Genomic DNA, 22749 nt, shown 5'->3' on the forward strand with positions numbered 1-22749 from the left:
ATTGATCCTTGTTCATTCTTCATTGACCATTGATCTTTGTTTATTCTTAATCGTTCATTCTTCAATGAACATTGATCCTTGTTCATTCTTCATCGTTCAATCTTCATTGATCATTGATCCTTGTTCATTCTTCATCGTTCATTCTTCATTGATCATTGATCCTTGTTCATTCTTCATCGTTCATTCTTTATTGATCAATGATACTTGTTCATTCTTCATCGTTCATTCTTAATTGACCATTGATCCTTGTTCATTCTTCAATAAACATTGATCCTTGTTCATTCTTCGTCGTTCATTCATCATTGATCATTGATCCTTGTTCATTCTTCATCGTGCATTCTTCATTGATCATTGATCCATGTTCATTCTTCATCGTTCTTTCTTCATTGATCATTGATCCTTGTTCATTCTTCATCGTTCATTCTTCATTTACCATTGATCCTTGTTCATTCTTCAAAAAGAATTGATCCTTGTTCATTCTTCATCGTTCATTCATCATTGATCATTGATCCTTGTTCATTCTTCATCGTGCATTCTTCATTGATCTTTGATCCTTGTTCATTCTTCATCGTTCATTCTTCATTGACCATTGATCCTTGTTCATTCTTCAATAAACATTGATCCTTTTTCATTCTTCGTCGTTCATTCATCATTGATCATTGATCCTTGTTCATTCTTCATCGTGCATTCTTCATTGATCAATGATCGTTGTTTATTCTTCATCGTTCATTCTTCATTGATCATTGATCCTTTTTCATTCTTCATCGTTCATTCTTCATTTACCATTGATCCTTGTTCATTCTTCACAAAGAATTGATCCTTGTTCATTCTTCATCGTTCATTCGTCATTGATCTTTGAACCTTGTTCGTTCTTCATCGTGCATTCTTCATTGATCATTGATCCTTGTTCATTCTTCATCGTTCATTCTTCATTGATCATTGATCCTGGTTCATTCTTCATCGTTCATTCTTAAATGATCATTGATCCTTGTTCATTCTTCATCGTTCATTCATTATTGATCATTGATCCTTGTTCATTCTTCATCGTTCATTCTTAATTGATCATTGATCCTTGTTCATTCCTCATCGTTCATTCTTCAATGATCGTTGATCCTTGTTCATTCTTAATTGTTCATTCTTCAATGAACATTGATCCTTGTTCATTCTTCATCGTTCATTCTTCATTGATCATTGATACTTTTTAATTCTTCATCGTTCATTCTTCATTGACCATTGATCATTGTTCATTCTTCAATAAACATTGAACCTTGTTCATTCTTCGTCGTTCATTCATCATTCATCATTGATCCTTGTTCATTCTTCATCGTTCATTCATCATTGATCATTGATCCTTGTTCATTCTTCATCGTTCATTCATCATTAATCATTGATCCTTCTTCATTCTTCATCGCTCATTCTTCATTGATCATTGATCCTTGTTCATTCTTCATTGACCATTGATCCTTGTTCATTCTTAATTGTTCATTCTTCAATGAACATTGATCCTTGTTCATTCTTCGTCGTTCAATCTTCATTGATCATTGATCCTTTTTCATTCTTCATCATTCATTCTTCATTGATCATTGATCCTTGTTCATTCTTCATCATTCATTCTTCAATGATCATTGGTACTTGTTCATTCTTCATCGTTCATTCTTCAATGAACATTGATCCTTGTTCATTCTTCATCGTTCATTCTTCATTGATCATTGATACTTGTTCATTCTTCATCGTTCATTCTTAATTGACCATTGATCCTTGTTCATTCTTCAATAAACATTGATCCTTGTTCATTCTTCGTCGTTCATTCATCATTGATCATTGATCCTTGTTCATTCTTCATCGTTCATTCGTCATTGATCATTGATCCTTGTTCATTCTTCATCGTGCATTCTTCATTGATCATTGATCCTTGTTCATTCTTCATCGTTCATTCTTCATTGATCATTGATCCTGGTTCATTCTTCATCGTTCATTCTTAAATGATCATTGATCCTTGTTCATTCTTCATCGTTCATTCTTCATTGATCATTGATCCTGGTTCATTCTTCATCGTTCATTCTTAAATGATCATTGATCCTTGTTCATTCTTCATCGTTCATTCATTATTGATCATTGATCCTTGTTCATTCTTCATCGTTCATTCTTAATTGATCATTGATCCTTGTTCATTCCTCATCGTTCATTCTTCAATGATCATTGATCCTTGTTCATTCTTAATTGTTCATTCTTCAATGAACATTGATCCTTGTTCATTCTTCATCGTTCATTCTTCATTGATCATTGATACTTTTTAATTCTTCATCGTTCATTCTTCATTGACCATTGATCATTGTTCATTCTTCAATAAACATTGATCCTTGTTCATTCTTCGTCGTTCATTCATCATTCATCATTGATCCTTGTTCATTCTTCATCGTTCATTCATCATTGATCATTGATCCTTGTTCATTCTTCATCGTTCATTCATCATTAATCATTGATCCTTCTTCATTCTTCATCGCTCATTCTTCATTGATCATTGATCCTTGTTCATTCTTCATTGACCATTGATCCTTGTTCATTCTTAATTGTTCATTCTTCAATGAACATTGATCCTTGTTCATTCTTCGTCGTTCAATCTTCATTGATCATTGATCCTTTTTCATTCTTCATCATTCATTCTTCATTGATCATTGATCCTTGTTCATTCTTCATCATTCATTCTTCAATGATCATTGGTACTTGTTCATTCTTCATCGTTCATTCTTCAATGAACATTGATCCTTGTTCATTCTTCATCGTTCATTCTTCATTGATCATTGATACTTGTTCATTCTTCATCGTTCATTCTTAATTGACCATTGATCCTTGTTCATTCTTCAATAAACATTGATCCTTGTTCATTCTTCGTCGTTCATTCATCATTGATCATTGATCCTTGTTCATTCTTCATCGTTCATTCGTCATTGATCATTGATCCTTGTTCATTCTTCATCGTGCATTCTTCATTGATCATTGATCCTTGTTCATTCTTCATCGTTCATTCTTCATTGATCATTGATCCTGGTTCATTCTTCATCGTTCATTCTTAAATGATCATTGATCCTTGTTCATTCTTCATCGTTCATTCATTATTGATCATTGATCCTTGTTCATTCTTCATCGTTCATTCTTAATTGATCATTGATCCTTGTTCATTCCTCATCGTTCAATCTTTATTGATCATTGATCCTTGTTCGTTCTTCATCGTTCATTCTTCAATGAAAATTGATCCTTGTTCATTCTTCATCGTTCATTCATCATTGATCATTGATCCTTGTTCATTCTTCATCGTTCATTCTTTATTGACCATTGATCCTTGTTTATTCTTCAATGAACATTGATCCTTGTTCATTCATCATCGTTCATTCTTCATTCATCATTGATACTTGTTCATTCTTCATCGTTCATTCTTAATTGACCATTGATCCTTGTTCATTCTTTAATAAACATTGATCCTTGTTCATTCTTCGTCGTTCATTCGTCATTGATCATTGATCCTTGTTCATTCTTCATCGTGCATTCTTCATTGATCATTGATCGTTGTTTATTCTTCATCGTTCATTCTTCATTGATCATTGATCCTTTTTCATTCTTCATCGTTCATTCTTCATTTACCATTGATCCTTGTTCATTCTTCACAAAGAATTGATCTTTGTTCATTCTTCATCGTTCATTCGTCATTGATCATTGATCCTTGTTCATTCTTCATCGTGCATTCTTCATTGATCATTGATCCTTGTTCATTCTTCATCGTTCATTCTGCATTGATCATTGATCCTGGTTCATTCTTCATCGTTCATTCTTAAATGATCGTTGATCCTTGTACATTCTTCATCGTTCATTCATTATTGGTCATTGATCCTTGTTCATTCTTCATCGTTCCTTCTTAATTGATCATTGATCCTTGTTCATTCCTCATCGTTCAATCTTTAATAATCATTGATCCTTGTTCATTCTTCATCGTTCATTCTTTAATGATCTCTGATCCTTGTTCAATCTTAATTGTTCATTCTTCAATGAACATTGATCCGTGTTCATTCTTCATCGTTCATTCTTCATTGATCATTGATACTTTTTCATTCTTCATCGTTCATTCTTCATTGACCATTGATCATTGTTCATTCTTCAATAAACATTGATCCTTGTTCATTCTTCGTCGTTCATTCATCATTCATCATTGATCCTTGTTCATTCTTCATCGTTCATTCATCATTGATCATTTATCCTTGTTCATTCTTCATCGTTCATTCTTCATTGACCATTGATCCTTGTTCATTCTTCAATAAACATTGATCCTTGTTCATTCTTCATCGTTCATTCTTCAATGATCATTGATACTTGTTCATTCTTCATCGTTCATTCTTAATTGACCATTGATCCTTGTTCATTCTTCAATAAACATTGATCCTTGTTCATTCTTCATCGTTCATTCATCATTGATCATTGATCCTTTTTCATTCTTCATTGATCATTGATCGTTGTTTATTCTTCATCGTTCATTCTTCATTGATCATTTATCCTTTTTCATTCTTCATCGTTCATTCTTCATTTACCATTGATCCTTGTTCATTCTTCACAAAGAATTGATCCTTGTTCATTCTTCATCGTTCATTCGTCATTGATCATTGATCCTTGTTCATTCTTCATCGTTCATTCTTTATTGTTCATTGATACTAGTTCATTCTTCATCGTTCATTCTTAATTGACCATTGATCCTTGTTCATTCTTCGTCGTTCATTCATCATTGATCATTGATCCTTGTTCATTCTTCATCGTGCATTCTTCATTGATCATTGATCTTTGTTCATTCTTCATCGTTCTTTCTTCATTGATCATTGATCCTTGTTCATTCTTCATCGTTCATTCTTCATTGATCATTGATCCTTGTTCATTCTTCAATGAACATTGATCCTTGTTCATTCTTCATCGTGCATTCTTCATTGATCATTGATCTTTGTTCATTCTTCATCGTTCTTTCTTCATTGATCATTGATCCTTGTTCATTCTTCATCGTTCATTCTTCAATGATCATTGGTACTTGTTCATTCTTCATCGTTCATTTATCATTAATCATTTTTCCTTGTTCATTCTACATCGTTCATTCTTCATTGATCATTGATCCTTGTTCATTCTTCATTGACCATTGATCCTTGTTTATTCTTAATCGTTCATTCTTCAATGAACATTGATCCTTGTTCATTCTTCATCGTTCAATCTTCATTGATCATTTATCCTTGTTCATTCTTCATCGTTCATTCTTCATTGATCATTGATCCTTGTTCATTCTTCATCGTTCATTCTTTATTGTTCATTGATACTTGTTCATTCTTCATCTTTCATTCTTAATTGACCATTGATCCTTGTTCATTCTTCAATAAACATTGATCCTTGTTCATTCTTCGTCGTTCATTCATCATTGATCATTGATCCTTGTTCATTCTTCATTGATCATTGATACTTTTTCATGCTTCATCGTTCATTCTTCATTGACCATTGATCATTGTTCATTCTTTAATAAACATTGATCCTTGTTCATTCTTCGTCGTTCATTCATCATTCATCATTGATCCTTGTTCATTCTTCATCGTTCATTCATCATTGATCATTCATCCTTGTTCATTCTTCATCGTTCATTCTTCAATGATCATTGGTGCTTGTTCATTCTTCATCGTTCATTCATCATTAATCATTGATCCTTGTTCATTCTTCATCGTTCATTCTTCATTGATCATTGATCCTTGTTCATTCTTCATTGACCATTGATCCTTGTTCATTCTTAATCGTTCATTCTTCAATGAACATTGATCCTTGTTCATTCTTCATCGTTCAATCTTCATTGATCATTGATCCTTTTTCATTCTTCATCGTTCATTCTTCATTGATCATTGATCCTTGTTCATTCTTCATCGTTCATTCTTCAATGATCATTGGTACTTGTTCATTCTTCATCGTTCATTCTTCAATGAACATTGATCCTTGTTCATTCTTCATCGTTCAATCTTTATTGTTCATTGATACTTGTTCATTCTTCATCGTTCATTCTTAATTGACCATTGATCCTTGTTCATTCTTCAATAAACATTGGTCCTTGTTCATTCTTCGTCGTTCATTCATCATTGATCATTGATCCTTGTTCATTCTTCATCGTGCATTCTTCATTGATCATTGATCCTTGTTCATTCTTCATCGTTCTTTCTTCATTGATCATTGATCCTTGTTCATTCTTCATCGTTCATTCTTCATTTACCATTGATCCTTGTTCTTTCTTCAAAAAGAATTGATCCTTGTTCATTCTTCATCGTTCATTCATCATTGATCATTGATCCTTGTTCATTCTTCATCGTGCATTCTTCATTGATCATTGACTCTTGTTCATTCTTCATCGTTCATTCTTCATTGACCATTGATCCTTGTTCATTTTTCAATAAACATTGATCCTTGTTCATTCTTCGTCGTTCATTCATCATTGATCATTGATCCTTGTTCATTCTTCATCGTTCATTCATCATTGATCATTGATCCTTGTTCATTCTTCATCGTTCATTCTTCATTGACCAATGATCCTTGTTCATTCTTCAATGAACATTGATCCTTGTTCATTCTTCATCGTTCATTCTTCAATGATCATTGGTACTTGTTCATTCTTCATCGTTCATTCATCATTAATCATTGATCCTTCTTCATTCTTCATCGCTCATTCTTCATTGATCATTGATCCTTGTTCATTCTTCATTGACCATTGATTCTTGTTCATTCTTAATTGTTCATTCTTCAATGAACATTGATCCTTGTTCATTCTTCATCGTTCAATCTTCATTGATCATTGATCCTTTTTCATTCTTCATCGTTCATTCTTCATCGTTCATTCTTCATTGATCATTGATCCTTGTTCATTCTTAATCATTCATTCTTCAATGATCATTGGTACTTGTTCATTCTTCATCGTTCATTCTTCCATGAACATTGATCCTTGTTCATTCTTCATCGTTCATTCTTCATTGATCATTGATACTTGTTCATTCTTCATCGTTCATTCTTAATTGACCATTGATCCTTGTTCATTCTTCAATAAACATTGATCCTTGTTCATTCTTCGTCGTTCATTCATCATTGATCATTGATCCTTGTTCATTCTTCGTCGTTCATTCATCATTGATCATTGATCCTTGTTCATTCTTCATCGTTCATTCTTCATTGATCATTGATCCTGGTTCATTCTTCATCATTCATTCTTAAATGATCATTGATCCTTGTCCATTCTTCATCGTTCATTCATTATTGATCATTGATCCTTGTTTATTCTTCATCGTTCATTCTTAATTGATCATTGATCCTTGTTCATTCCTCATCGTTCAATCTTTATTGATCATTGATCCTTGTTCATTCTTCATCGTTCATTCTTCAATGATAATTGATCCTTGTTCATTCTTCATCGTTCATTCATCATTGATCATTGATCCTTGTTCATTCTTTATCGTTCGATCTTTATTGACCATTGATCCTTGTTCATTCTTTAATAAACATTGATCCTTGTTCATTCTTCGTCGTTCATTCATCATTGATCATTGATCCTTGTTCATTCTTCATCGTGCATTCATCATTGATCATTGATCGTTGTTTATTCTTCATCGTTCATTCTTCATTGATCATTGATCCTGGTTCATTCTTCATCGTTCATTCTTAAATGATCATTGATCCTTGTTCATTCTTCATCGTTCATTCATTATTGATCATTGATCCTTGTTCATTCTTCATCGTTAATTCTTAATTGATCATTGATCCTTGTTCATTCCTCATCGTTCAATCTTTAATAATCATTGATCCTTGTTCATTCTTCATCGTTCATTCTTCAATGATCATTGATCCTTGTTCATTCTTAATTGTTCATTCTTCAATGAACATTGATCCTTGTTCATTCTTCATCGTTCATTCTTCATTGATCATTGATACTTTTTCATGCTTCATCGTTCATTCTTCATTGACCATTGATCATTGTTCATTCTTTAATAAACATTGATCCTTGTTTATTCTTCGTCGTTCATTCATCAATCATGATTGATCCTTGTTCATTCTTCATCGTTCATTCATCATTGATCATTCATCCTTGTTCATTCTTCATCGTTCATTCTTCATTGACCATTGATCCTTGTTCATTCTTAAATGAACATTGATCCTTGTTCATTCTTCATCGTTCATTCTTCAATGATCATTGGTGCTTGTTCATTCTTCATCGTTCATTCATCATTAATCATTGATCCTTGTTCATTCTTCATCGTTCATTCTTCATTGATCATTGATCCTTGTTCATTCTTCATTGACCATTGATCCTTCTTTATTCTTAATCGTTCATTCTTCAATGAACATTGATCCTTGTTCATTCTTCATCGTTCAATCTTCATTGATCATTGATCCTTGTTCATTCTTCATCGTTCATTCTTCATTGATCATTGATCCTTGTTCATTCTTCATCGTTCATTCTTCAATGATCATTTGTACTTGTTCATTCTTCATCGTTCATTCTTCAATGAACATTGATCCTTGTTCATTCTTCATCGTTCATTCTTTATTGATCATTGATACTTGTTCATTCTTCATCGTTCATTCTTAATTGACCATTGATCCTTGTTCATTCTTCAATAAACATTGATCCGTGTTCATTCTTCGTCGTTCATTCATCATTGATCATTGATCCTTGTTCATTCTTCACCGTGCATTCTTCATTGATCATTGATCCTTGTTCATTCTTCATCGTTCTTTCTTCATTGATCATTTTTCCTTGTTCATTCTTCATCGTTCATTCTTCATTGACCATTGATCCTTGTTCATTCTTCAATGAACATTGATCCTTGTTCATTCTTCATCGTTCATTCTTCAATGATCATTGGTACTTGTTCATTCTTCATCGTTCATACATCATTAATCATTGATCCTTCTTCATTCTTCATCGCTCATTCTTCATTGATCATTGATCCTTGTTCATTCTTCATTGACCACTGATCCTTGTTCATTCTTAATCGTTCATTCTTCAATGAACATTGATCCTTGTTCATTCTTCATCGTTCAATCTTCATTGATCATTGATCCTTTTTCATTCTTCATCGTTCATTCTTCATTGATCATTGATCCTTGTTCATTCTTCATCGTTTATTCTTCAATGATCATTGGTACTTGTTCATTCTTCATCGTTCATTCTTCATTGAACATTGATCCTTGTTCATTCTTCATCGTTCATTATTTATTGTTCATTGAAACTTGTTCATTCTTCATCGTTCATTCTTAATTGACCATTGATCCTTGTTCATTCTTCAATAAACATTAATCCTTGTTCATTCTTCGTCGTTCATTCATCATTGATCATTGATCCTTGTTCATTCTTCATCGTGCATTCTTCATTGATCATTGATCCTTGTTCATTCTTCATCGTTCTTTCTTCATTGATCATTGATCCTTGTTCATTCTTCATCGTTCATTCTTCATTGACCATTGATCCTTGTTCATTCTTCAATGAACATTGATCCTTGTTCATTCTTCATCGTTCATTCTTCAATGATCATTGGTACTTGTTCATTCTTCATCGTTCATTCATCATTAATCATTGATCCTTGTTCATTCTTCACCGTTCATTCTTCATTGATCATTGATCCTTGTTCATTCTTCATTGACCATTGATCCTTGTTTATTCTTAATCGTTCATTCTTCAATGAACATTGATCCTTGTTCATTCTTCATCGTTCAATCTTCATTGATCATTGATCCTTGTTCATTCTTCATCGTTCATTCTTCATTGATCATTGATCCTTGTTCATTCTTCATCGTTCATTCTTTATTTTTCATTGATACTTGTTCATTCTTCATCTTTCATTCTTAATTGACCATTGATCCTTGTTCATTCTTCATTAAACATTGATCCTTGTTCATTCTTCGTCGTTCATTCATCATTGATCATTGATCCTTGTTCATTCTTCATCGTGCATTCTTCATTGATCATTGATCCTGGTTCATTCTTCATCGTTCATTCTTAAATGATCATTGATCCTTGTTCATTCTTCATCGTTCATTCAATATTGATCATTGATCCTTGTTCATTCTTCATCGTTCATTCTTAATTGATCATTGATCCTTGTTCATTCCTCATCGTTCAATCTTTATTGATCATTGATCCTTGTTCATTCTTCATCGTTCATTCTTCAATGAAAATTGATCCTTGTTCATTCTTCATCGTTCATTCATCATTGATCATAGATCCTTGTTCATTCTTTATCGTTCATTCTTTATTGACCATTGATCCTTGTTCATTCTTCAATAAACATTGATCCTTGTTCATTCTTCGTCGTTCATTCATCATTGATCATTGATCCTTGTTCATTCTTCATCGTGCATTCATCATTGATCATTGATCGTTGTTTATTCTTTATCGTTCATTCTTCAATTATCATTGATCCTTTTTCATTCTTCATCGTTCATTCTTCATTTACCATTGATCCTTGTTCATTCTTCACAAAGAATTGATCCTTGTTCATTCTTCATCGTTCATTCGTCATTGATCATTGATCCTTGTTCATTCTTCATCGTGCATTCTTCATTGATCATTGATCCTTGTTCATTCTTCATCGTTCATTCTTCATTGATCATTGATCCTGGTTCATTCTTCATCGTTCATTCTTAAATGATCATTGATCCTTGTTCATTCTTCATCGTTCATTCATTATTGATCATTGATCCTTGTTCATTCTTCATCGTTAATTCTTAATTGATCATTGATCCTTGTTCATTCCTCATCGTTCAATCTTTAATAATCATTGATCCTTGTTCATTCTTCATCGTTCATTCTTCAATGATCATTGATCCTTGTTCATTTTTAATTGTTCATTCTTCAATGAACATTGATCCTTGTTCATTCTTCATCGTTCATTCTTCATTGATCATTGATACTTTTTCATGCTTCATCGTTCATTCTTCATTGACCATTGATCATTGTTCATTCTTTAATAAACATTGATCCTTGTTCATTCTTCGTCGTTCATTCATCAATCATGATTGATCCTTGTTCATTCCTCATCGTTCATTCATCATTGATCATTCATCCTTGTTCATTCTTCATCGTTCATTCTTCATTGACCATTGATCCTTGTTCATTCTTCAATGAACATTGATCCTTGTTCATTCTTCATCGTTCATTCTTCAATGATCATTGGTGCTTGTTCATTCTTCATCGTTCATTCATCATTAATCATTGATCCTTGTTCATTCTTCATCGTTCATTCTTCATTGATCTTTGATCCTTGTTCATTCTTCATTGACCATTGATCCTTCTTTATTCTTAATCGTTCATTCTTCAATGAACATTGATCCTTGTTCATTCTTCATCGTTCAATCTTCATTGATCATTGATCCTTTTTCATTCTTCATCGTTCATTCTTCATTGATCATTGATCCTTGTTCATTCTTCATCGTTCATTCTTCAATGATCATTGGTACTTGTTCATTCTTCATCGTTCATTCTTCAATGAACATTGATCCTTGTTCATTCTTAATCGTTCATTCTTTATTGATCATTGATCCTTGTTCATTCTTCATCGTTCATTCTTAATTGATCATTGATCCTTGTTCATTCCTCATCGTTCAATCTTTAATAATCATTGATCCTTGTTCATTCTTCATCGTTCATTCTTCAATGATCATTGATCCTTGTTCAATCTTAATTGTTCATTCTTCAATGAACATTGATCCGTGTTCATTCTTCATCGTTCATTCTTCATTGATCATTGATACTTTTTCATTCTTCATCGTTCATTCTTCATTGACCATTGATCATTGTTCATTCTTCAATAAACATTGATCCTTGTTCATTCTTCGTCGTTCATTCATCATTCATCATTGATCCTTGTTCATTCTTCATCATTCATTCATCATTGATCATTTATCCTTGTTCATTCTTCATCGTTCATTCTTCATTGACCATTGATCCTTGTTCATTCTTCAATAAACATTGATCCTTGTTCATTCTTCATCGTTCATTCTTCAATGATCATTGATACTTGTTCATTCTTCATCGTTCATTCTTAATTGACCATTGATCCTTGTTCATTCTTCAATAAACATTGATCCTTGTTCATTCTTTGTCGTTCATTCATCATTGATCATTGATCCTTGTTCATTCTTCATCGTGCATTCTTCATTGATCATTGATCCTTGTTCATTCTTCATCGTTCTTTCTTCATTGATCATTGATCCTTGTTCATTCTTCATCGTTCATTCTTCATTGACCATTGATCCTTGTTCATTCTTCAATGAACATTGATCCTTGTTCATTCTTCATCGTTCATTCTTCAATGATCATTGGTACTTGTTCATTCTTCATCGTTCATTCATCATTAATCATTGATCCTTGTTCATTCTTCACCGTTCATTTTTCATTGATCATTGATCCTTGTTCATTCTTCATTGACCATTGATCCTTGTTTATTCTTAATCGTTCATTCTTCAATGAACATTGATCCTTGTTCATTCTTCATCGTTCAATCTTCATTGATCATTGATCCTTGTTCATTCTTCATCGTTCATTCTTCATTGATCATTGATCCTTGTTCATTCTTCATCGTTCATTCTTTATTTTTCATTGATACTTGTTCATTCTTCATCTTTCATTCTTAATTGACCATTGATCCTTGTTCATTCTTCATTAAACATTGATCCTTGTTCATTCTTCGTCGTTCATTCATCATTGATCATTGATCCTTGTTCATTCTTCATCGTGCATTCTTCATTGATCATTGATCCTTGTTCATTCTTCATCGTTCTTTCTTCATTGATCATTGATCCTTGTTCATTCTTCATCGTTCATTCTTCATTTACCATTGATCCTTGTTCTTTCTTCAAAAAGAATTGATCCTTGTTCATTCTTCATCGTTCATTCATCATTGATCATTGATCCTTGTTCATTCTTCATCGTGCATTCTTCATTGATCATTGATTCTTGTTCATTCTTCATCGTTCATTCTTCATTGACCATTGATCCTTGTTAATTTTTCAATAAACATTGATCCTTGTTCATTCTTCGTCGTTCATTCATCATTGATCATTGATCCTTGTTCATTCTTCATCGTTCATTCATCATTGATCATTCATCCTTGTTCATTCTTCATCGTTCATTCTTCATTGACCAATGATCCTTGTTCATTCTTCAATGAACATTGATCCTTGTTCATTCTTCATCGTTCATTCTTCAATGATCATTGGTACTTGTTCATTCTTCATCGTTCATTCATCATTAATCATTGATCCTTCTTCATTCTTCATCGCTCATTCTTCATTGATCATTGATCCTTGTTCATTCTTCATTGACCATTGATCCTTGTTCATTCTTAATTGTTCATTCTTCAATGAACATTGATCCTTGTTCATTCTTCATCGTTCAATCTTCATTGATCATTGATCCTTTTTCATTCTTCATCGTTCATTCTTCATTGATCATTGATCCTTGTTCATTCTTCATCATTCATTCTTCAATGATCATTGGTACTTGTTCATTCTTCATCGTTCATTCTTCAATGAACATTGATCCTTGTTCATTCTTCATCGTTCATTCTTCATTGATCATTGATACTTGTTCATTCTTCATCGTTCATTCTTAATTGACCATTGATCCTTGTTCATTCTTCAATAAACATTGATCCTTGTTCATTCTTCGTCGTTCATTCATCATTGATCATTGATACTTGTTCATTCTTCATCGTTCATTCTTCATTGATCATTGATCCTGGTTATTTCTTCATCGTTCATTCCTAAATGATCATTGATCCTTGTTCATTCTTCATCGTTCATTCATTATTGATCATTGATCCTTGTTCATTCTTCATCGTTCATTCTTAATTGATCATTGATCCTTGTTCATTCCTCATCGTTCAATCTTTATTGATCATTGATCCTTGTTCATTCTTCATCGTTCATTCTTCAATGAAAATTGATCCTTGTTCATTCTTCATCGTTCATTCATCATTGATCATTGATCCTTGTTCATTCTTCATCGTTCATTCTTTATTGACCATTGATCCTTGTTCATTCTTCAATAAACATTGATCCTTGTTCATTCTTCGTCGTTCATTCATCATTGATCATTGATCCTTGTTCATTCTTCATCGTGCATTCATCATTGATCATTGATCGTTGTTTATTCTTCATCGTTCATTCTTCAATTATCATTGATCCTTTTTAATTCTTCATCGTTCATTCTTCATTTACCATTGATCCTTGTTCATTCTTCACAAAGAATTGATCCTTGTTCATTCTTCATCGTTCATTCGTCATTGATCATTGATCCTTGTTCATTCTTCATCGTGCATTCTTCATTGATCATTGATCCTTGTTCATTCTTCATCGTTCATTCTTCATTGATCATTGATCCTGGTTCATTCTTCATCGTTCATTCTTAAATGATCATTGATCCTTGTTCATTCTTCATCGTTCATTCATTATTGATCATTGATCCTTGTTCATTCTTCATCGTTAATTCTTAATTGATCATTGATCCTTGTTCATTCCTCATCGTTCAATCTTTAATAATCATTGATCCTTGTTCATTCTTCATCGTTCATTCTTCAATGATCATTGATCCTTGTTCATTCTTAATTGTTCATTCTTCAATGAACATTGATCCTTGTTCATTCTTCATCGTTCATTCTTCATTGATCATTGATACTTTTTCATGCTTCATCGTTCATTCTTCATTGACCATTGATCATTGTTCATTCTTTAATAAACATTGATCCTTGTTCATTCTTTGTCGTTCATTCATCATTCATCATTGATCCTTGTTCATTCTTCATCGTTCATTCATCATTGATCATTCATCCTTGTTCATTCTTCATCGTTCATTCTTCAATGATCATTGGTGCTTGTTCATTCTTCATCGTTCATTCATCATTAATCATTGATCCTTGTTCATTCTTCACCGTTCATTTTTCATTGATCATTGATCCTTGTTCATTCTTCATTGACCATTGATCCTTGTTTATTCTTAATCGTTCATTCTTCAATGAACATTGATCCTTGTTCATTCTTCATCGTTCAATCTTCATTGATCATTGATCCTTGTTCATTCTTCATCGTTCATTCTTCATTGATCATTGATCCTTGTTCATTCTTCATCGTTCATTCTTTATTTTTCATTGATACTTGTTCATTCTTCATCTTTCATTCTTAATTGACCATTGATCCTTGTTCATTCTTCATTAAACATTGATCCTTGTTCATTCTTCGTCGTTCATTCATCATTGATCATTGATCCTTGTTCATTCTTCATCGTGCATTCTTCATTGATCATTGATCCTTGTTCATTCTTCATCGTTCTTTCTTCATTGATCATTGATCCTTGTTCATTCTTCATCGTTCATTCTTCATTTACCATTGATCCTTGTTCTTTCTTCAAAAAGAATTGATCCTTGTTCATTCTTCATCGTTCATTCATCATTGATCATTGATCCTTGTTCATTCTTCATCGTGCATTCTTCATTGATCATTGATTCTTGTTCATTCTTCATCGTTCATTCTTCATTGACCATTGATCCTTGTTAATTTTTCAATAAACATTGATCCTTGTTCATTCTTCGTCGTTCATTCATCATTGATCATTGATCCTTGTTCATTCTTCATCGTTCATTCATCATTGATCATTGATCCTTGTTCATTCTTCATCGTTCATTCTTCATTGACCAATGATCCTTGTTCATTCTTCAATGAACATTGATCCTTGTTCATTCTTCATCGTTCATTCTTCAATGATCATTGGTACTTGTTCATTCTTCATCGTTCATTCATCATTAATCATTGATCCTTCTTCATTCTTCATCGCTCATTCTTCATTGATCATTGATCCTTGTTCATTCTTCATTGACCATTGATCCTTGTTCATTCTTAATTGTTCATTCTTCAATGAACATTGATCCTTGTTCATTCTTCATCGTTCAATCTTCATTGATCATTGATCCTTTTTCATTCTTCATCGTTCATTCTTCATTGATCATTGATCCTTGTTCATTCTTCATCATTCATTCTTCAATGATCATTGGTACTTGTTCATTCTTCATCGTTCATTCTTCAATGAACATTGATCCTTGTTCATTCTTCATCGTTCATTCTTCATTGATCATTGATACTTGTTCATTCTTCATCGTTCATTCTTAATTGACCATTGATCCTTGTTCATTCTTCAATAAACATTGATCCTTGTTCATTCTTCGTCGTTCATTCATCATTGATCATTGATACTTGTTCATTCTTCATCGTTCATTCTTCATTGATCATTGATCCTGGTTATTTCTTCATCGTTCATTCCTAAATGATCATTGATCCTTGTTCATTCTTCATCGTTCATTCATTATTGATCATTGATCCTTGTTCATTCTTCATCGTTCATTCTTAATTGATCATTGATCCTTGTTCATTCCTCATCGTTCAATCTTTATTGATCATTGATCCTTGTTCATTCTTCATCGTTCATTCTTCAATGAAAATTGATCCTTGTTCATTCTTCATCGTTCATTCATCATTGATCATTGATCCTTGTTCATTCTTCATCGTTCATTCTTTATTGACCATTGATCCTTGTTCATTCTTCAATAAACATTGATCCTTGTTCATTCTTCGTCGTTCATTCATCATTGATCATTGATCCTTGTTCATTCTTCATCGTGCATTCATCATTGATCATTGATCGTTGTTTATTCTTCATCGTTCATTCTTCAATTATCATTGATCCTTTTTAATTCTTCATCGTTCATTCTTCATTTACCATTGATCCTTGTTCATTCTTCACAAAGAATTGATCCTTGTTCATTCTTCATCGTTCATTCGTCATTGATCATTGATCCTTGTTCATTCTTCATCGTGCATTCTTCATTGATCATTGATCCTTGTTCATTCTTCATCGTTCATTCTTCATTGATCATTGATCCTGGTTCATTCTTCATCGTTCATTCTTAAATGATCATTGATCCTTGTTCATTCTTCATCGTTCATTCATTATTGATCATTGATCCTTGTTCATTCTTCATCGTTAATTCTTAATTGATCATTGATCCTTGTTCATTCCTCATCGTTCAATCTTTAATAATCATTGATCCTTGTTCATTCTTCATCGTTCATTCTTCAATGATCATTGATCCTTGTTCATTCTTAATTGTTCATTCTTCAATGAACATTGATCCTTGTTCATTCTTCATCGTTCATTCTTCATTGATCATTGATACTTTTTCATGCTTCATCGTTCATTCTTCATTGACCATTGATCATTGTTCATTCTTTAATAAACATTGATCCTTGTTCATTCTTTGTCGTTCATTCATCATTCATCATTGATCCTTGTTCATTCTTCATCGTTCATTCATCATTGATCATTCATCCTTGTTCATTCTTCATCGTTCATTCTTCAATGATCATTGGTGCTTGTTCATTCTTCATCGTTCATTCATCATTAATCATTGATCCTTGTTCATTCTTCATCGTTCATTCTTCATTGATCATTGATCCTTGTTCATTCTTCATTGACCATTGATCCTTCTTTATTCTTAATCGTTCATTCTTCAATGAACATTGATCCTTTTTCATTCTTCATCGTTCAATCTTCATTGATCATTGATCCTTGTTCATTCTTCATCGTTCATTCTTCTTTGATCATTGATCCTTGTTCATTCTTCATCGTTCATTCTTCAATGATCATTGGTACTTGTTCATTCTTTGATGTGTAAACAAGATGAGAAACCTTGTTACAAAATGATAAGTTAAAGGGGTCACACGTTTTTTGGTATATTTTTTTAGTATGATCAGATTAGTTAGGGGAACTCTCACCCTAAACTTGAGGATATAACAAGGAGGAACACTCACTCACTTGTTTGGGTGTAGCTTAGATTAGGGAACTCTCACCAAATCGTCAACTACAAGCTTTAGTTTTAGGAACTCTCACTAAAACTCTAACTCTTCAAATTTGGAACACTCAAATTTGGACAATTAAAATTGACTAAACACAAGTCAAGTTCAATAAACAAAACACAAGTTTTTTGGCAAATTTCTGGATGTGTTTTTCATTCATCAAAGTATGCTATATATAGCATTCTTACATTAAATAATTACAACCTTTCACTTGCCTAAATAAATTCACAAAAGAAAATAAAAAGACAACAAAATAAAAGAGAATTAAGTGGCTAATCAATGTCCACATTAATCTCCACTACACACACTTAAGACTAATTAAACAAAGATTAAAACTAGGGAAGAAATGGCCAGCAATTAAACTCTTCACATGGCTCCTTCAAGTGTGCAAAGTAACATCCAAAACAGCCCATTCATTTGCCTGGTAACTCCCATTTACTCCTCCATTTAAGCTTCTTTATTATTGCATTTTACTCCTACAATAATGCCTAGTAACCCCCACTTAAAAAGGTTAATATTCAGCCATAAATACTCCTAAAAACATGCCCCTTTGAATTCCAAAACTGCAGCTTTAAATGAGATTAAAAACCAGCCATAAATCTCCTTAAAACATGCCCCTTCGTATTCCAAAACTGTTTGGAATTAATTCCTTGTAACCGACACCCTTTAATTTATACTTTCAACAAAGTACTTAGTCATACTTAGCAAAGTACAACCATTTGATGACTTATTTGGACCGTGCATGCTATGATCAAAATAAGACTTGGACAAAATTAATTCCCTTGCATTGGATTGGACTTGGACATCTTGGACACTTATACCTTGACCATCTTGGTCATCCTCCTCTTCTTCAAAGGGAATTGCCCTCAATTCTTCATCATCATAATATAGTGCAAGATCACCCACATTGAACGTACTTGAGACGCCATGCCTTCCACCCAAATCAACCTTGTATGCATTGTCATTGATCTTTTCCACTACTTCAAATGGACCTTCAGCTCGTGGCATGAGCTTGTTTTTCCTTTGACTAGGAAATCTTTCTTTCCTCATGTAAATCCACACTAAGTCACCAACTTCAAAGTTCTTCACGTTTCTAACTCTTTTGTTGGCTTGTTTCTTGTAAGTCTCATTGGCCTTTTCAATATTCTTCCTCACTTCCTTGTGAATCTTGACCATGAACTCGGCTTGCTCTTTTGCACCTCCATGCACAAACTTATCTTGAGGTAGAGCAATAAGATCAATAGGAACATAGGGATTAACCCCGTAGACTACTTCAAAAGGTGAATACTTTGTAGTAGCACTAGGAGTCCTATTGTAAGCAAACTCGGCATGAGCAAGCTTAACATCCCAATCCTTGGTGCTCTTACTAACCAATGTTCTAAGCAAAGAACCAAGAACTCTATTCACCACCTCGGTTTGACCGTCGGTTTGTGGATGATGTGATGTAGAAAACAGCAACTTAGTTCCCATGAGACGCCATAATGACTTCCAAAAATGACTTAGGAACTTTGTATCTCGATCGGACACAATGGTGCGTGGCACCCCATGAAAACGAACCACTTCCTCAAAATATAGCTTAGCCACTTTCATGGCATCTTCAGTTTTATGACATGGAATGAAGTGAGCCATTTTTGAGAACCTATCAACAACCACCATTATTGAATCTTTACCCCTTTGAGTTCTAGGTAAAGCTACAATAAAATCCATACTAACATCTTCCCAAGGTCTCTCGGGAACTGGCAAAGGCTTGTAAAGACCCTTATGAAACACCATTTTTGCCCTTTGACAAGTAGAGCAACGACTAACCACATGATGAACCGTAGCTAACATCTTTGGCCAGTAAAAGTGAGCTTGAAGAAGCTCCATTGTCTTTTGAATCCCAACGTGACCAGCTAGACCTCCTCCATGAACTTCATGAATCAACAAACTTCTAATTGGACACTTAGGAATGCATAATCTATTTCCCTTGAAAAGAAAACCATCATGTAAGGAAAATAAATCATAAACTCCATGAACACATTTCTCCATGACGCCATTAAAATCACCATCTTCCTTGTAGTACTCTTTGATCAAATCAAAACCAAGAATCTTAGCTTCCACCACTCCAAGTAGAGAATGTCTTCTAGATAAGGCATCCGCAACAACATTAGCTTTCCCACTCTTGTATTTAGAGGAAAAGTTAAATGTTTGCAAGAACTCCACCCACTTAGCATGCCTCGAATTCAGCTTCTTTTGGCCATGAATGAATCTTAAAGACTCATGATCAGAATGTAGTATGAACGGTTGTGGCCTCAAATAATGTGACCAATGATCTAAAGCTCTTACCATTGCATAGAACTCTTTATCATAGGTGGAATAATTCAGCTTGCCTTGGCTCAACTTCTCGCTAAAATAAGCAATAGGACGCCCTTCTTGAATCAAAACGGCACCAATTCCCCTCCCACTTGCATCACACTCAACTTCAAATGGCTTTGAGAAATCTGGAAGTGCTAGGATTGGAGTGTTGCACATCTTCTCTTTGACCTCCTCAAAGGCCTTTTGAGCTTGAGGAGTCCATTCAAACGAACCCTTCTTTGTGCACTCGGTTATGGGAGCCATGAGAGTGCTAAAATTCTTGATAAACCTTCTATAGAAAGAAGCCAGTCCATGAAAAGAACGGACCTCCGTGAGTGTTTTAGGACTAGGCCATGATTGAATTGCTTCAATCTTGCTAGGATCCACCTTCACGCCATCACCTGAAAATTTGGTGATGAAAATGTGTTGCCTTTGCGGTGCCAAGGGCTCCTCCACACGTGCTTGCAATGCCCTTCTAACCACTAAATTGGTGTTGTCCTCCATCTCCGGAAAGCAATCATCTTCCCCATCCTCTTCCTTAGGACTTTCAGTCTCCTCTTCTTCAGTTTCAAATTCCTCCCAATTTATGTTTTGGGTGGCTATGAGCCTAACCTCTTGCATGGTTAAGGCCTTTGAATTAGGACAATCCTTTTTGAAATGTCCTCTACCTCCACACTTGTAACAGACAATGTCGCTAAGTTTGAAGTCTTTCTTGTCTTTCTTAGGTGATTCATTTGACTTGCTAAAGGAAGAACCCTCCTTCAAGGTGAAGGGTGGTTTGCGCACCACTGGAGTAGTGGTAGGCGTTTTCTTCTTTTTCCTCCTAGCATCAAACTTGGTCACAAGTTTGCAAGCTTCCACAAACGTGAGGTTAGTGTAACCTTCAAGCTTGTCTTGTAATTCTTGATCCAACCCAGCTACAAAACGCCCCATTTTGAGCTCTTCATTTTCAGTTACTTCACACACAATGGCAAGCCTATCAAACTCTTTGATGTAGTCTTCCACGGAATCTCCATTTTGTTGCAAAGTACTCCACTTCACATATTGGCTTTGCTTGTAATTGTGAGGAATGAAACGGTCTCTCATCCGTTTCTTCATCTTGTTCCAAGTTGATATGGGAGCTTTACCCCTAAGGGTACGTGCCCTTTGTTCCCCTTGCAACCAACCGTCACCATAGCCCTTCAGTTTCACCTTGGCTATCTTATATTTCTGCACTTCTTCTTGAATATCCTTGTACTCAAAGTACCTTTCCAAGGATTTCTCCCATTCCAAGTACTTCTCTGGATCAAGTGACCCATCAAAGGAAGGGACGTCTACTTTGAGACTCCTATCCTCCCTCCTAGGTGGAGGTTCTTCATCTTGATCTCTCCTATCTTGCTCGTTCAAGAGTCTTGCCATTAAGGCAGCAAGATTCCCTTGTAGATTGGCATTAGTCTCGGCCAACCTTTCTTGACTAGCAATGGATCGATTGAGAGCTTCCAAAGCTACCCTCAAATCTTGATTCTCTCCCATGATATGTAGGTATTCGACCCCTTTGGAAGTGTATGGAAAAACTCCCCCTACCTGGCGCGCCAAATGATGTGTAAACAAGATGAGAAACCTTGTTACAAAATGATAAGTTAAAGGGGTCACACGTTTTTTGGTATATTTTTTTAGTATGATCAGATTAGTTAGGGGAACTCTCACCCTAAACTTGAGGATATAACAAGGAGGAACACTCACTCACTTGTTTGGGTGTAGCTTAGATTAGGGAACTCTCACCAAATCGTCAACTACAAGCTTTAGTTTTAGGAACTCTCACTAAAACTCTAACTCTTCAAATTTGGAACACTCAAATTTGGACAATTAAAATTGACTAAACACAAGTCAAGTTCAATAAACAAAACACAAGTTTTTTGGCAAATTTCTGGATGTGTTTTTCATTCATCAAAGTATGCTATATATAGCATTCTTACATTAAATAATTACAACCTTTCACTTGCCTAAATAAATTCACAAAAGAAAATAAAAAGACAACAAAATAAAAGAGAATTAAGTGGCTAATCAATGTCCACATTAATCTCCACTACACACACTTAAGACTAATTAAACAAAGATTAAAACTAGGGAAGAAATGGCCAGCAATTAAACTCTTCACATGGCTCCTTCAAGTGTGCAAAGTAACATCCAAAACAGCCCATTCATTTGCCTGGTAACTCCCATTTACTCCTCCATTTAAGCTTCTTTATTATTGCATTTTACTCCTACAATAATGCCTAGTAACCCCCACTTAAAAAGGTTAATATTCAGCCATAAATACTCCTAAAAACATGCCCCTTTGAATTCCAAAACTGCAGCTTTAAATGAGATTAAAAACCAGCCATAAATCTCCTTAAAACATGCCCCTTCGTATTCCAAAACTGTTTGGAATTAATTCCTTGTAACCGACACCCTTTAATTTATACTTTCAACAAAGTACTTAGTCAT

The sequence above is a fragment of the Amaranthus tricolor genome, chromosome 4 (assembly GCF_026212465.1).
Source record: "Amaranthus tricolor cultivar Red isolate AtriRed21 chromosome 4, ASM2621246v1, whole genome shotgun sequence".
Classification (NCBI taxonomy): domain Eukaryota; kingdom Viridiplantae; phylum Streptophyta; class Magnoliopsida; order Caryophyllales; family Amaranthaceae; genus Amaranthus; species Amaranthus tricolor.